Below are 14,923 nucleotides of genomic sequence, written 5' to 3' on the forward strand. Positions count from 1 at the left end.
AAACTGTAAGATAATAAATATGGGTTGTTTCAAGCACCTTATTTTACAAGGCAGATCTCAAGAATTCCCCCAAGGAGCCAGATCTGTCCCCAGCAGCATGAATTCCCCTGTTCTTGGAACCCTGTTCTATAACCTTCACAGACCTCCAACACAGCCTCAGAATCTTTTCTGGCACTGTTTGATTCTCACCTTGCCCACTCACTCCCAGGCTGGAAACTCATCTTACGTTCATGCCAGGAATTCCAGTGCCTAGCACCTTGCCTGCATCACAGGAAGCATTCATTCATTCATTGGGTCAATGAATGTTTATCGAACACCTATTATGTGCCAACACATAAGTAGCACTGAGGACACAGAGGTGAATAAAACAGATATAACCCCTCGCCCCATGGAAATTGTGGATGGCACATAGTATAACAGAAGTCCCAACTAGACCCTATTTCTCTGTGAATTTGACCTACACATGGGCTCTGCTTAGCTTGTGCAAATCAGGGTATTTCATGTAATAATCTGAATTTCTGGCTTCTTCTGAAACATTGGAAGATAAGATAATACTGGGCTCACATAAATACATGGCAATGATTGTGACCTGGAGCCCAAGCACTTAACTCACATGGCGTTGAGTAGAAGCCATCCCCCTTAGATAAGAAGTATGTTCCCCAGTTAGCCACAATCCTTACCACTCCCTACTGTTCTACACATGGTACCTGCCTGACATTCAGGAAGGCATTTTAATGTATCACCTTTCCAAGGAACAAATGAATGAATGACTATGCCTTAGAGATAGTAATCACCTCTAATGAGGAATTGGGGCTCTGATCTCTTTGAATGGGTGGGTCGACAGGGACCTGGCTTAGAAGGTTCCGAAGGTTCCTAGGGTTCCAACCTCTTGAGGTTGAAAGATTTTTTTCTTTGTAATTCAATAACAGCCTTCGTCAGGGGTGAAGAACTGTTTTCCTCCCATACCTGCAATCCAGGAAGCCAGCCTGTAGAAAGGGACTTGCTGGGTCGCTGGGTGGCTACAACAATGCAGACACACCTTGGCAGGCGCTCGAGCTTTTATTCAGAAAACATTTAGCAAGTGTTTACTGCATGCCAGACAACGCACCCAGCAGTGGGGCCAGAAGGCGAATCAGACGCCATTCCTGCCCTCCTGAGACTGTGGTCTCAGTGCTTTAAGCGGGCAAACAAAGTAAATGGACAATTAAACAAAAAGAGATGGCAGCTGCTGTCAGAGAGAGAAGCTCAAAAGAGTAAGGGGCACCTGGAGGAGACCCCCTAAGTCAGCGGGGGCGGGGCTGTTAGAGCAGCTGAGAGAGAGAGGCAGAGATATGGACTAGCATTCCCTTCAGTTCAGACTCCCAGAAATGAGGCACCAGGTGGTTCAGCCAATGCCTGACCAAAGCTAATCCTGCCACTAAACCCAGGTCATCTCTGTGGTTGAAGTTCACCCACGGGCACTTGAGAACAGCCAATGTTACCATGTCTGGGCCCCCGGTCAAACCACAATGTCTTCCTTCAATCAATCACGGGAACCCTTAAAGACAGCATGGTATTATGCGTCCACGGAAGACACCTAGAAGGACTGGTAAGGTACCATTAACCTTGCGGAGTGTGCCTGGGGTATGAGCTGTAGGAAGGGAAAATCTTCCTTTGACATTTTATAGTCCTATATAGCATATTGATGTATCGTTTTAAAAACAGGTTGGGCACGCCTTACTTTTATAATATACACAGGCAATAACATCACGACCCAAACCCTGCACCCAAGTCCTAATGATTCCTCTGAAAGTTTGCTCTTCAACCTGGTTGGGCTCTGTGGAGCTGGAGTTGGCTTTTACTCACCGCTGTATCTTCAGCAGTCTGGCACACAGTAGGTGCCCAATAAATGTTTCTTAAAAGACCTTACATCAATTCAACTGAAAGAAGATTACAGAATAGAAGTTCTTGGGCTCAAGTGCCTAATGGCCCGGGATTCAGATCCTAGTTATGCACCTGTGGGTAAGATATTTGTCCTCTGTGAGCCTCAACTTCCTCATCTGTGAAATGGGATAGCTCGTAGGGTTGCTATGATGATGAAGTGAGCTCATGCACGTGAGGGTGAGCAACATACAGTAGCACCCAGTAAACGCTGGTTATTTTTCTGGGTTTTACAATTTTGGTCACCAACCCAACTTTACTATTGTTTACTTAATCTTTTTAAAAATTTCTATTAACTTATTTTTCCATTTAAACAGTGCCACATAATTTAGCCTCACCCCAAATAATAACATTCTTATAATCACAGGTTTCAAATGTCAGTTTTATTTTTAAAGATTTTCTTAACATTGAAAAGTTAATCTGGGTACTGTCTAAAGCCACATGGGTATCACCAATGGAGTATATAATACTCCTTGGGAAATGCAGCCCCATGCACTACACTTTACAGTTTATGAACTTCCAGAGTCTAGAATTCACTCTTTGGGTTTAAAAAAAAAAAAAAAATTTCAGTCCAGCAGACATTTGCTCTGTCCCTATGTTCCAGGCTTGTGCTAGGAGCTGGTATAGAGTAGGGAACTAAAGAAGCATGGTTCCGATTTTCCCAGGACTCAGTCTAGTGGGGGAGAGGAACAGTTATCAGGTAATTGCAACCCAGTGCTTGGTAGCAGCTGTGATGGGAGAAACACAGAGCAGAAACCTCACTGAGTCAGTCAGAGGTGGGAAGGTCAGGGAAGGTTTTCAGAGGAAACCTGGAAATCCAGTGCTCTACTGGGAGAGAGTGAAGACTCAGACCCCAGGTAAGTGCTGATCTGATTCCCTGGCTTTCCATCCTCCTGGGAGTCCAGCTTCCTAGTAAGTGATCCTTAAGAGAAGATAAATCCTTAAGACAAAAAAAAAAAAAAAAAGTGTATTACCTGCAGTGTAGCAGAGTGGCCAGCAGGTGGCAGTGGCAATGCAGAAGGATTTCCCTACAAACTTTCCCTGGAATTTTCTTTCATAAATGAACAGATTAATGAGTATAACAAATATTTCTTGAGCACCTTCTATGTGCCAGGCCCTGGACATACAGCAATGAGCAAGACAGACATGGCCCCTGCCTTCATGTAACTTAATGTTCATGTATTCCACAATATTTCCTGTACCAGGCACTGTCCTGGCCCTGCGGAGATAGAAAGTGACAAAGGACAAATTCTTAGATCTGGAGGTAAAGGAAGAGACTGACAGCAGGTCGGAAGATGAAGGGGAGGTGTCCTCAGCTGTTCTCACCTGGCTTCATAGTAGAATCACCCCAGGTTATTCAGTGAGCCGGCTCTGCCCCCTAAGGAATTTTAATCAGTCCCCCCAAATATTCTTATTAAAGCTCCCCAGGTGATTCTAAAGTCCAGCCAGCAAAGAAGACATACTGATTGCCAAGAGGCACATGAAAAGATGCTCCACGTCGCTAATTAGAGAAACGCAAATCAAAACTATAATGGGGGGCTTCCCTGGTGGCGCAGTGGTTGAGAGTCCGCCTGCCGCGATGCAGGGGACATGGGTTCGTGCCCCAGTCCGGGAAGATCCCACATGCGCAGAGTCGCTGGGCCCGTGAGCCATGGCCGCTGAGTCTGCGCGTCCGGAGCCTGTGCTCCGCAACGGGAGAGGCCACAACAGTGAGAGGCCCGTGTACTGCAAAAAAAAAAAAAACAAAAAAAAAAAACAAACTATAATGGGGTACCACCTCGCAGCGGTCAGAATGGCCATCATCAACAAGTCTACAAATGGGCTTCCCTGGTGGCGCGGTGGTTGAGAGTCCACCTGCCGATGCAGGGGACACGGGTGCGTGCCCCAGTCCGGGAAGATCCCACATGCCGCGGAGCGGCTGGGCCCATGAGCCATGGCCGCTGAGCCTGTGCGTCCGGAGCCTGTGCTCCGCAGCGGGGGAGGCCACGGCAGTGAGAGGCCCGAGTACCGCAAAAAATAATAATAATAAAAAAATAAGTCTACAAATAACAAATGCTGGAGAGTGTGGAGAAAAGGGAACCCTCCTACACTGTTGGTGGGAATGTAAATTAGTGCAGCCACTATGGAAAACAGTACGGAGGTTCCTTAAAAAACTAAGAATAGAGTTACCATATGATCCAGCAATCCCACTCCCTGAGCATATATACCCGGAGAAAATTCTAATTCAAAAAGATACATGCAGAACCATTTACAATAGCCAAGACATGGAAGCAACCTAAATGTCTATCAACAGATGAATGGATAAACATGTGGAATACACACACACACACACACACACACGGAATATTACTCAGCCATAAAAAAGAATGAGATAATACTATTTGCAGCAACATGGATGGACCCAGAAATGACCATACAAAGTGAAGTCAGTCAGACAGAGAAAGAAAAATACTATATGATATCACTTATATGTGGAATCTAAAAAAATGGTACAAATGAACTGATTTACAAAACAGAAATAGACTCTTAAAGTCCAGCCAGAACTTTAGGGCTGAAGGGTTTAGGGCTCAGAACTGCAGCTCTGGTGTCTTGACATGGTTACGAAATTAATAATTTAATCCACTGATTTCCAAAATATTCAAATATCCATTCTGTACCAGATGATTTGCAAATATTACTTCTAATCCTCCCCTAAATCTTTAAAGATGGTAACAGTACTGACCAGAATAGCCAAAGTTTACTGAGAGCATCCTATGAGCCAGGCACTATTTGGAGTTTTTGTACCTATAAACTCAGTTAATTATTACAACAACCCCAAGGCACAGACATTGTTATGACTCTCCCCATTTCATATCGGTGCAAGTGAAGCACAGAACTGTTGGGTGTCTCGCTGGGTAACCTGTCAAGCTAGTTAGTGGGAGAGATAGGATTCAAGTCCAAGTGGTCCGAGTCCACTGTTAATCACCGCACCATACAGCCATTTTACAGATGATGAAACTGAGGCTCAGGGGAAGGTCTCTTGTGAAAGGTCCCACAAGAAGGAAGTGGCTGAGTCATGATTTGAGTCTTTGCCTCCAAAGTCAATCCAATTCAATTTTGACCCAACCATCAGTAAGAGTCTGAAAAGAATTCCACATGGAATTCCACCTCTGGCAGAAACCAGCTGTCTTTGAAGGATCTGTATTTATCTTCAGCTCCCAGAAGATGGCAGGAAAGTGATGAGGAGGTGACTTGAATTTGAAACTGGAGGCCGGGATCCACTGTGTTACCTTGGGTGAATCAATTCATGTCTCTGGACTTCACTTTTTCCTGCCTGCTATGTATACGGACTGGACCAAGACCCCACTCTTAAGCTGAGATGTGGCTGGTGGCTGGTCAATGACATTCCTACACCGAGGAGGTACCCACACTTCGAAATAAGACTGTTTTCTCAACTTAGATGCTGTTGGCATTGTGGGCTGGGTAATTCTTTGTGGTGGGGCTGTCCTGTGCCCTGTAGGATGTTGGGCAGCATCCCTGGCCTCTGCCCACTAGATGCCAGTAGCACTCCTCTTCCCCTGTTGTGACAACCAAAGATGTCTCTAGAAATTGCTTTTGACAATTGTCCCCTGGGGAGCAGATTCACCCCTGGTTGAGAATCACGTGTCTAAGGTTTAAACAATTCTGATGGCAATCCGTGTGATTTCAACCTGTTCTCTCCCAGGAATTCAAGTGACTTGGACTGATGGTCTTATAGACATAATCACAAACCTACCCTCATTTTTATCTTCCTCCCATTTCCCCCCCTCTCTTTAAGTATAGGAAAAAATGTACATTTTTAGAGCACATCTGTGCGAAACGCTCAAAATCAGGTTTCTTGGTTATTGCTGTGAATGATTTGTAATATACTCTACAGTAGTGGAGCAGTGAAACTGAGTGGTAATTAGCAACCAATGTTAACTGAGCACTTATTATATACCAGACACACTGTTATGAGCATCTATATTGATGGTTGGCATGATCATTCTTTCTGATGAGGACACCGGCTTTGGCTTGTTCAAAGTCACGCAGCTGGCAAGTGGCAGGGCTGAGATGCAAACCTGACCTGCTGGATTTGAAGTCCTGTGCACTTAACGGTTCTGCTATAATGAAGGGCCCTTCTCCTGCCCAAATTCCCTGGGCTATCGTGAATTGCTCTGAGCTATTGCTTCCTCAGAGACAGGAATTTTTAAATGAAGAAGGGCACCCAGCTAGAGCCTGGCATGCTGGCCGAGGTGAGGCTGCTGGGGATGACTCATCAATGGAAACTTTTACTGTGGCCACCGTCTGGCCATGTGGGTTCTATCCAGGTCAGGAAATCTCCACATCTCGTATTTGTGGTGTTCTGGGGGCAGGGCTGTGAAGGGCCAGGGCCTCCTGGGGAATCTGTACATGTCTCTCTGGAGAGCCACCCATAAAACCCTCGCTGTCTTTGTCAGAGTCTCATTACTTTTCATGCTGTGGTTTATGTCTTCAGGATGGGACCCCCAGCGGCCATCTACCATGCCGCCACCAAAGAAGGGAAGCTGCAACAAAGCCACGAAACTCAATAAAGCCTGCATTAGTACTGCTAACAAGGGTGATGACAGTAATAGTAGCAAATACTGTCATTTTTTGAGCCTGCTGGGCCCCAGGGATACAAGAACCAATTGGATACATTCCTAGCAAGCAAGGTATGTGTTTGAGTCTCTGAACATATAAACAGATCATTTCGATAAGCTGCAGCAAGTGCTGTGTAGCTATAGGAGCCATGGGAGTGCAGATGAGAGAAACATGACCTAGCCTAGGCAGTCAGGGAGGCCCTTCTGGAGGAGGTGATACTGTGGATCCATTGTTATTTCTTTCATAGACTTGTTTCTCCTCCCCCATCTTCAATATACCCCAGGATCCCTGACAATGCAGACTGTGTCTGTTTACATATTGCTGCATTTTTGCCATATTTTCAGGACCTAACACCATTGTTCCCAAACTATACACCATGATGCCCCCGGGTGCCACCATGAACTCACAGGGGTGTTGTGAGATTTTTAAAAAATGTTGAGGAGACACAGTGACATCTTCCAGCCTCATGTGAACTCCTAGCTTGAGAAAGTTCAGTTTTAACATCAGATAGAGCTACATTCTTTTTTTTTTTTTGGGTGCATATAGATTGTAGTTTATTTACTTTTTTTTACCATCTTTATTGGAGTATAACTGCTTCACAATGGAGCTGCATTCTTTTTGATGATGCCCCATCTTTGCAAAGCTAGGTTTTCTGTGGTTGCTGTGCTAAAAAGCAGGAACTGTGACAAAATCAGTGTGGAACAGGAGATGCAGGTGGCAGAGTCCAGTCTGATGCTAAGAGTTTGAGAAGTGTGGCAGAGCCCAGGAGGCACACACACTCCCGCAGCAGTAGTTGGATTATTACTGTAAATTGTAATTGTAAATAAGTATTACTTAAGAACGAAATAAAAATTTTACAATCTTTTCTCTCAATTTATGTGCATTACTTTTTCAAGCAGCTCCTAAGTTGTCAGGATACAGCTGCCTATTAAGTGGTTTGGACCCAACTGCTTAATAAATAGAATTGTTAGGTATTCTGGCCTAGGAAATCTACGAAACAATCCTGACACTCCAAAGATACTGTGAGTTGAGAAAGTTTGGGAACCTCTGTCCTAGCACGCACCTGCAGATAAGAGGACTTGTTAAATAACCGAATTACATCCAACAAACCTGCGTGGTAGGAAGTAGTAATCCGTTTTCATAGATGGGGGCCCTAGGTCCAGAGAGGGCAAGCTACTGGTCCAAGGTCACACAGCAGAGCTGGAGGTGAGTCTGACAGCAAATTTCAGACTCTTCCCTCTACCTACGCCTGACCTGTCTGTTCTTGAAGTGGCCTGGGGTAAACGGACCAGGAGTGCAAAGACATGGCTTTGAGTCCCAGCTGGACTGAACGATGGCGCTGGCAAGTGACTGTGAACAGAGGCTGCAGATGTCCAGAGCTTATACGATTTGCTTGTTGGTGGAAAGTCTTGGTCAACAGTAGAGCCCCAGAGCTTCACCCGGGAACCAGGGCTGCAGAGTACGAGGTAGGAAGAAGACACTTTGGGGGTTAGGCAGGCTTTAGCTGGAATCCTGGGTTTTCCCCTTCCCTGCTGTGTGACCTCAGGAAAGCTTCTAACCCTCTCTGGGCCTTCTCTGCCTGCTTTTAAGTGGACACGCAAACCATTCATGCAGTTTTGTGAGGGTTAAATGTGTGAATGTTGGGGAAGGGCTGGGCACAGCCAAGGTGCTCATCAAATCAGTGCTGTTTCCTTGGTTCAGCAGAAGAAACATTTTAAAGCTGTTTTATTGGACTTCCCTGGTGGCACCGTGGTTAAGAATCTGCCTGCCAATGCAGGGGACACGGGTTCGAGCCCTGGTCCGGGAAGATCCCACATGCCACGGAGCAACTAAGCCATGTGCCACAACTACTGAGCCTGCGCTCTAGAGCCCACTAGCCACAACTACTGAGACCGCGTGTCACAACTACTGAAGCCCACTTGGCTAGAGCCCGTGCTCCGCAACAAGAGAAGCCACTGCAATGAGAAGCCCACGCACCGCAACGAAGAGTAGCCCCTGCTTGCCACAACTAGAGAAAGCCTGCATGCAGCAACAAAGACCCAACGCAGCCAAAACTAACTAACTAACTAAATTTAAAAAAATAAATAAATAAAGCTGTTTTATGTCCAATAACCTTGTTAAAAATACTCTCAGGGGCTTCCCTGCTGGCGCAGTGGTTGAGAGTCCGCCTGCCAATGCAGGGGACACGGGTTCGTGCCCCGGTCCGGGAAGATCCCACATGCCGCGGAGCGGCTGGGCCCGTGAGCCATGGCCACTGAGCCTGCGCGTCCGGAGCCTGTGCTCCGCAACGGGAGAGGCCACAACAGTGAGAGCCCCGCGTACCACAAAACAAAACACAAAAAAACCAAAAACAAACAAACAAACAAAAAATACTCTCGGAACCCAGATACACCCGCCCCCTCAGTCTGGGCACCTCGCTGCTAGAATCTGACTGTCCTCCTGCCTCGTGTGTCATCTCCCGTCGGCCTCATCTGCCTGGATCAATGCTGGAACCCCATGCTGGGTTCTCCTGGCATGTGGGAGGAGGATGGCGTGTCTCCTGACACCCAGCTTGACTCGTGAACTCATTAGCATGGGTGTCAGGGACACCTTCTCACCAGAGCTCTGCAGATCTTGGGGAAAGGCGGCGGCCCCGGAGGGACTGGGGCTGCTTCTCGGAAACCCAGCAGGTGCTGCAGCCCAGAGGGTCTTTGGAGGCTGTGCCTCATTAGTGAGGTGCCTTTTCTTTCTTTTAAAAAATATTTCCACCTTTCAGTATTTTAAAGGGGAAATGGGAGTTGTATTTGCTTCCTGGGCTGCTGTAACAAAGTGCCACAAACAGGGGTCGCAGGACAACAGTCATTCCTTGTCTCATAGCTCTGGAGGCTAGAAGCCTGAATTCAAGGAGGCAGCAGGGCCCTGCTCCCTCTGAAACCTCCGGAAGGAGGATACTTCCCTGCCTCTCCCTAGCTTCTGGTGGTCTCTGGCAATTCTTGGCATCCTTGACTTGCAGGTACAACACTCCCGTCACTGCCTCTGTCATCACACGATGCTCTCCCTATGTCTGTGTCTCCATGTGAGTCCAAATTTCCCTCTTCTTGTAAGGACACCAGTCACTGGATTAACGCCCACCGTAATCTGGTATGACCTCATCTTAACTTGATTATATCTGCAAAGACCCTATTTCCCCAAACCTCATGGTTACAGGCACTGGGGGTTAGGACTTTTGGGGGGACACAATTAAGCCCCAAACAGGAACCAACCAGTCAGTGTCAGAACTTAGCCCATAGGTCTGGGGACTGGGAAGGGATGTGGTGGTGGCTAAGGGGTTAGGACCATAGACTACAATTCCACTGGGACAGCCCTGTATGAGTTTGCGCCCTGCCACCCATGGTGAAATGATGGCGGTGCCAGGCTGGTGGAAGGGATGCTGGCCTTGGAGATCAGAGCCCTAAATCTGAATCCTAGCTCTGCCCACAAAGAAGTTTTGTGACCTTAGTCATACTTCCCTTTGAGAATCAATTTCCTTTACATACCCCCCTCCACACACGCATTTATATATGTGTGTGTGCACATATATACATTCACAAAAATACATATATATATAATTTAGTTAGCAATGTATTTTACACATGATAACTACTGTTATCTGTATTTTCTTCTGAGCTTTAGTTTCCTTAATGTATACGTGCGTGTATATACACACATACTGTACACATATATACATATATGTTCACAAATACATATAACATGCTTAGCAAAATGTCTTACACAGTCGATAGATAACAACTATTTTTATTATCTGTAAAATGAGGGCAGCTGTGTTTTATCTCAAGGTTATCCTCAATTGCATTTTATCTCCCAGATTCCCTTCAGCTCTGAAATTCTAGGAATAAGGCAGATGGGAACACAGGGTTGTGTGGTCCAAGATTCCCTGTTACTTGTGCAAACAGAATAATAAAGTCTCTCCTTTTCTGTGCAGAGCTTTTTTGTGTGTGTGTGTGAGGTACGCGGGCCTCTCACTGTTGTGGCCTCTCCCATTGTGGAGCACAGGCTCCGGACGCACAGGCTCAGCGGCCATGGCTCACGGGCCCGGCTGCCCCGCGGCATGTGGGATCTTCCCGGACCAGGGCACGAACCCGTGTCCCCTGCATCAGCAGGCGGACTCTCAACCACTGCGCCACCAGGGAAGCCCTGTGCGGAGCTTTTTATTGTGATGAATTCCCACTTGTCTATATTTGCTTTCGTTGCCTGTGCCTTTGGTGTCATATCCGTGAAATCATTGCCAAGACCAATGTCAGGGAGCTTTTCCCCTATGTTTTCTTCTGGAATTTTTACAGTTTCAGGTCTTACATTTAAGTCTTTAACCATTTTGAGTTGATTTTTGTGTATGGTGTCAGATAAGGGTCCAATTTCAAAGAAAACAATCAGAAAAATCTTCAGTGTACTGAATGAGAGAACATATTTACAAACCATGTATCTGATAAGGGGTTAATTTCCAAAATACATAAGGAACTCCTAAAACTCAATAGCTGACAAACAAATAACCCAATTAAAAAATGGGCAAAGGGGGCTTCCCTGGTGGCACAGTGGTTGAGAGTCCGCCTGCCGATGCAGGGGACATGGGTTCGTGCCCTGGTCCAGGAAGATACCACGTGCCGTGGAGCGGCTGGGCCTGTGAGCCATGGTTGCTGAGCCTGCACGTCTGGAGCCTGTACTCCGCAACGGGAGAGGCCACAACAGTGAGAGGCACGCGTACAGCAAAAAAAAAATAAAGGGCAAAGAACATGAATAGACATTTCTCCAAAGCAGATATACAAATGGCCAACATGTACACGAAAGATGCTCAACGTTATGGTCATCGGGGAAATGCTAATCAAAACTACAATAAGATATCACCTCACACATGGTAGGATGGCTATTATCAAAGAAACAAAAGACAGCAAGAGTTAGTGAGGGCATGAAGAAGAGGGAACCCTTGGTGGGAATGCAAAATGGTGCAGCTGCTATGGAAAACTGTGTGAAGGTTCCTCAAACAATTAAAGATAGAACAAGCATTATGATCCAGCAATCCCTCTTCTGGGTATTTACCCAAAATAAGTGAAATCAGGATCTTAAAGAGATTTTAGCACCGCTGTGTTCATTGCAGCACTACTTCCACTAGCCAAGATGTGGAAACAAACATCACTGATGGATGAATGGATACAGTAAACGTGGTATATACATACAATGGAATATCATTCAGCTTTGAAAAAGAAGGAAATTCTGCCATACGTGACAACATGGATGGACCTTGAGGACATTATGCTGAGTGAAATAAGCCAGTCACAAAAGGACAAATACTGTCTGGTTCTACTTATAGGATGCACCTAAAACAGTCAAATTCAGGGACTTCCCTGGTGGTCCAGTGGGTAAGACTCCATGCTCCCAATGCAGGGGCCTGGGTTCAATCCCTGGTCAGGGAACTAAATCCCACATGCATGCCGCAACTAAGAGTCCGCATGCCTCAACTAAGAATCCACATGCCGCAGTTAAGAAGTCCACAGGCCGCAACTAAGAGTCTGCATGCCACAACTAAGAGTTCACGTGCCACAGCTAAGAAGTCTGTATGCCGCAACTAAGAGCCCACATGAAACAACTAAGAGCCCACATGCTGCAACAAAGATCCTGTGTGCCACAACTAAGAACCAGCGCAGCCTAAATAAATAAATAAATATTTTTTAAAAACTGGAAATTTATTTTAAAAAATAGTCAAATTCTTACTATATGATCCAGCAATGCCACTCCTGGGCATATATCTGGACAAAACTATAATACAAAAAGATATATGCGCCCTTATGTTCATAGCAGCACTATTCACAACAACAAAGACATGGAAACAACCTAAATGTCCATCGACAGATAAATGGATAAAGAAGATGTGGTACATATATACAATGGAATACTACTCAGCCATAAAACAGAATAAAATAATGCCATTTGGGCCAACATAGATGCAACTAGACATTATCATGCAAAGTGAAGTAAGTCAGAAAGAGAAAGACAAATACCATATGATATCATGTATACGTGGAATCTAAAATATGACACAAATGAACCTCTCTGGGAAACAGAAACAGACTCATGGACATAGAGAACAGATTGGTGGTTGTCAAGGGGGCTGCGGGAGGGATGGGGTGGGAGGCTGGGGTCAGCAGATGTAGGCTTTTATATATGGAGTGGATAAGCAGCAAGGTCCTACTGGATGGCACAGAGAACCATGTTCAATAGCCTATGAAAAACCATAATGGAAAAGAGTATAAAAAAAAAGACTGTATATATATGTATAACTGAATCACTTTGCTGTACAGCAGTAATTAACTCAACATTGGAAATCAACTATGCTTCAATAAAAATATCTTTTAAAAAAAGGTCAAATTCATAGAACCAGAGAGTGAAATGGTGGCTGCCTGGGGCTGGAGGAAGGGGAAATGGGGAAATTGCTTATCAACAGGCATAAAGTTCCCATTATGCAAGGTCAGTAACTTCTAAAGATCTGCTGTACAACACCATGCCTTTGAGTTAATGATGCTCTATTATACACTTAAGGATTTGCTAAAAGGGTCCATTTCATGTTGTGTTCTTACCACGCCTTCCCCCTTTTTGAGAAGAGAAAATGGGAACCCAGAAACATAAATCTTCCTCTAATAAAGGAATCAGATGTCAATTAAGGAAAATCTATGAAGTAGATGATGTGCACTTAAATTTTTCATTTATTTGGGTCTGTGTGATAAATCCCTTTTGTGGGCTGAGAAAGCTGAATTCATGGACTACCACAGGGGACCCTGGCCTTGGCTGCCTCATGAATAGAAAGAGAGGAAGGTCTCCCCAGAGTTTGAATTTGACCATGCTCTGTTCTTTATCAGAAGCAACAAACATCTCTGTTATTAATTAATTATGTGAATGTGAATTAATGCATGTGACTGCTCAGAACGGTGCCTGGCATACAATAAGTGCTCAGTAAGTACAGGCACACCTTGTTCTATTGCACGTTGCTTTACTGCGCTTCAGATACTGTGTGTGGTTTTTTTTTTTACAAACTGAAGGTTTGTGGCAACCCTGCGTGGTCAGATGAGGGTTAGCATTTTTTTTTGCAATAAAGTCTTTTAAAATTAAGGTACATACTTTTTTTTTTTTTAGGCGTAATGCTATAGCACACTTAATAGATTACAGTATAGGCTAAACGTAACTTTTATATACACTGGGAAACCCAAAATTTTGCTTTATTGCAATATTTTCTTTTATTGTGTTGGTCTGGAACTGAACCCACAGTATCTCTGAGGTCTGCCTGTATCTGTTTATCCAATGGAAAAGGACAAGGATTTTCTTGCTTTCCAATTGTCTTCCAAACCGTGAATGCTTTTATCCATTTAAATGGCAGGGCTGCTTGTTTGAGGCCATGAAAAAACTCCAGAAAGCCTGTTTTGATACTTGTGAGAAGTGACAAAACACAGCTACTTCAAGAGAGAGCCACGTCCTTAAGTTACACTCTGTTCATCACATAAGATGTAGTTTACAATAAACATAAACATACAATAAACATCTATTCTTTTGTTGTTGTTTAAAGTCTGATTCCCCAGCACTATCGAGACCTCAGTGTAGCTCTGGGAGCTTGGGCTGCCTGTGCCCTTAATGGATCTCTTCAAAACACACTCATAAAACAGCAGTGCAGCTGACATCTCTAAACCCCAGGTATCGTGTGAGGCTTTGTTCCTTCTGCAGAGCCTCAAGCTTTTCTTAAGCAATGGGTCCGATCCCTGTCAGCACGTCAGAAACCTCGGGGAGCTTTTGAAACTCACGCTACACCCCAGACCAATTGCATCCGAACCTCCAGGGCGTTTTAAAACATCCTAGATGATTCCCATGTGCCATCGAGGCCGAGACCCCCCCCCCCCCCACCACGACCCCTGCTCTCCACCTCCTCTGCCTGGTGAGAATATGCAGTTACTCTTCCATTCTCAGAGTGACCTTGGAAGGCTTTTTTTGAGTTTTTATGGTAGAGAACCCCCCAAAGTGTTTTTTTAACCAAACGTTTGCTTTGATGGCCCCACAGAGGAGGTCAAAGAGAGTCTGAATCACTCTATTTACTGCCCTTCGGACGGCTCCATTTTAATCACTTAGAGTCACGCAGGCCTGGGTGTGCCTCTGGCCTTCTTCTTAACTAACTAGCTGTGTGACCTGGGGCAATGATTTTGCCTCTTTGAACCTTAGTATCCTCTTCGGAAGATGGAGACAGTACTGCCATGCTCACGAAGCTACCCAGGGAAGAAGAGAGGGAAATCTGGTAAAGGACTCAGCACAGTGCCTGATAAACTTACCATAAGTGTTAGAGTAGCCATGCCCTCTACCAATCCCTGGTAGCTAT

The 14,923-nt window shown here is 45.2% G+C and overlaps 1 protein-coding gene across 1 annotated transcript in view; it reads right to left on the bottom strand.

The window, feature by feature from the left end:
• SEZ6L (seizure related 6 homolog like) overlaps positions 1–14,923 on the bottom strand; it is a gene marked incomplete at both ends in the record, with an annotated part of 199,018 nt that overhangs the window by 11,882 nt on the left and 172,213 nt on the right. The window lies entirely within an intron of this gene.

Source organism: Leucopleurus acutus (genome assembly GCF_964270905.1).
Source record: "Leucopleurus acutus genome assembly, chromosome: 13".
Taxonomy (NCBI): Eukaryota; Metazoa; Chordata; class Mammalia; order Artiodactyla; family Delphinidae; genus Leucopleurus; species Leucopleurus acutus.